This window comes from Penaeus japonicus, unplaced genomic scaffold (assembly GCF_977035675.1).
Source record: "Penaeus japonicus unplaced genomic scaffold, GWHDUDI00000001_assembly GWHDUDI00000016, whole genome shotgun sequence".
In the NCBI taxonomy this organism is placed as follows: domain Eukaryota; kingdom Metazoa; phylum Arthropoda; class Malacostraca; order Decapoda; family Penaeidae; genus Penaeus; species Penaeus japonicus.
Genome location: NW_028234418.1, coordinates 19,195,863 through 19,198,362, shown reverse-complemented (window position 1 = coordinate 19,198,362; position 2,500 = coordinate 19,195,863). Strand labels below are relative to the sequence as shown.

Genomic DNA, 2,500 nt, shown 5'->3' with positions numbered 1-2,500 from the left:
GCTCACAGAACGCTCACACTTAAAGAAGTTTCTAGAATTCCATCCATTGGCTCGGATTGATAATGGTGTGTGCGAATGCGTGAAGCCCCCCACCCCCCGCCACCCAAACCCTCTATGTAAACCGAAGGTAGTCTCTACTCGTGTTTTGGGAAGGGATAGGGGAGAGGAGAAGGAAGGGGGAAAGGCAAAAGTGAGGGAAAAGGAGAGGAAGGAAAACAAATACAACACAGCAGGGGGATAGCGAGGAGGAGAGGGTGTGGACTCCTTAAGTACTTAATTTTACGTTCATTTAGCAGCGGTTACAACGAGGCCGAAACACGATATGTGAAATATGTTTGTTTGTATAGCAATTCACTTTGAAGATTGGATATGCACGTGCACACATGCGCGAGCAGAACATGCAGAAAGGATAATTCAAACAACTCCGGAAGACAAAACTTCTTCCACGCTCGTCGCAACGATAACGAGAGCTTTGTAAACATCTTCGGTGGAAGTGAGTCACATTTTCCTGTAAAAATGCTTTTCATAATTAGTATTTATGTAGATTAGTTCATGACAATTTCGGGGAGATATAGGTGCATGTATAGTATATGTGGAAAAGTTTATTGGGTAATATATTTATGCATTCACTACATTGCGTGGCAAATGTATATCGAAAATGTATTTTATATAGATTTTACATTTATAATTCAATTTATGTATAGAGTCGGAGTATATTGTATATATGATCACATACATGTGCTTAAAAAGCATTAATCACTAGAAATGTCCCGGACTCTGGCGCCCAACGCTCCCCCGCGATCGCTATATGATCGCCGCGCCGCTTGCGGTATCTTTAGTGCTGACGATGACGCGGGTGTTATCCTGAAGGAATGTCAAGTAGCGGAAATCCCGGGCCGGGGACGTGTTTTCCGGCTGCGCGTAGGCTTCAATTAGATCGTCAAAAATTAGCTGTGCCGAAAATCGAAGATGGAAAGGTTATTATTGCCATGCATCGTGCAATCGGCGAACTAGCTGTCAGTCGCAGTTAAAGAAATAGGATTTTATAAGGCACTCGGAGCAAAACGCATCAGGGAAGAAAACCATAGAAACCGAATGGTTATTCTGTGTTTGACGTGATAATAAAGAGTAAATGAGAGCCGCCATTGCCGTCCTCCGACTCACTGCGGTTTCCCAAGGCCCGGCAGCAGCGGCATCGTGCACAGTCCCGAGAGACGCGCCTGTGAAACGAGTCTTGCGTAAAGGCCGCACAAAAAGTGGCTAGCCGACCCTTGATTACGAGAGAACGTTTTCTGAATTCCTTTTATCTCCTTCTTCCTCTTTTTTGGTGTGACTTGACTCGTGGCCGAGGTCACTTTTACCTCGTGACCTGGTGCTGAGGGTACTAGGTCAGGGTCAGTGTGTCTTACTAGTGGCAGGGAGGATGGGGGGCGGGGGCGTCATTGAAGGGTCAAGGTGCTTGATTTACATCTAACTAGGTTACTATCGGCTGGGCGACCTGGCTTGGGGAAGCGGATCGCAAGGTTGCGGCAACGGCGGCGGAGACGGGGTCGTATATGGCCAGGTGAAGTAGGTCACGCCGACTTGCGCCGAGGAGATCGACAGCGATTTGTATTTATATACATGTGTACATGCATATATACACATATTTTATATAGATAGATATGTATGTATATATATATATATATATATATATATATATATATATATATATATGTGTGTGTGTGTGTGTGTGTGTGTGTGTGTGTGTGTGTGTGTGTGTGTGTGTGTGTGTGTGTGTGTGTGTTTGTGTTTGTGTGTAGATGTATGTATTTATGTTTGTATATATGTATATATGTATATGTATTTATATATATATTTATTTATTTATACATACATATGCATATGCATATACATATACACATACACATACACATACACATACACATACACATACACATACACAAACAAACAAACAAACAAAGTCTCATGGAAAACGAAAGTGAGAGAAAGTTTCTAACCTGTGTGGTATGATTAGATAGATAAAAAAAACTTGAAAACATGGTCCAGCCTTGCCGTTACTTACCCTGTTTTCTCTTGGCTCCACAGATGACCCAGGTCGCATAAGCGGACGCAAAGACCCAGTTAATTTCGCGAACTCTTCTTCAGGTAAGCTCGACTCCCGCGAATACCTCACTTCGGATACCTCATTTTCTCCTCTCTTGTTTTTCTCTCCTTTATCTGTCCATGCTCTTCTCTCTCTCTCTCTCTCTCTCTCTCTCTCTCTCTCTCTCTCTCTCTCTCTCTCTCTCTCTCTCTCTCTCTCTCTCTCTCTCTCTCTCTCTCTGTATGTGTGTGTGAGTGTGTATAACTATGTATGTATGTAACATTATATGTATATATATCTCTATGTATCTGCATATGTATGTATGAATGCATGCATATTTTCATATATATCTTCCCTCCCTCTCCCTACTCGTTATCTTTCTCACCTCCTCTTCCTCCACCTCCTCCTCCTCCA

The 2,500-nt window shown here is 43.0% G+C and overlaps 1 protein-coding gene across 23 annotated transcripts in view; it reads left to right on the top strand.

Moving 5' to 3' along the window:
• The window catches only part of Ndae1 (Na[+]-driven anion exchanger 1), a 264,254-nt gene that overhangs the window by 207,922 nt on the left and 53,832 nt on the right, over window positions 1-2,500 (top strand). For all 23 annotated transcript variants that reach the window (XM_086545266.1, XM_086545252.1, XM_086545249.1 and 20 more), the window contains one exon: window positions 2,089-2,148. The gene's annotated coding sequence lies outside the window, so the exon portion shown is untranslated. The remainder of the gene's footprint in view (window positions 1-2,088; window positions 2,149-2,500) is intronic.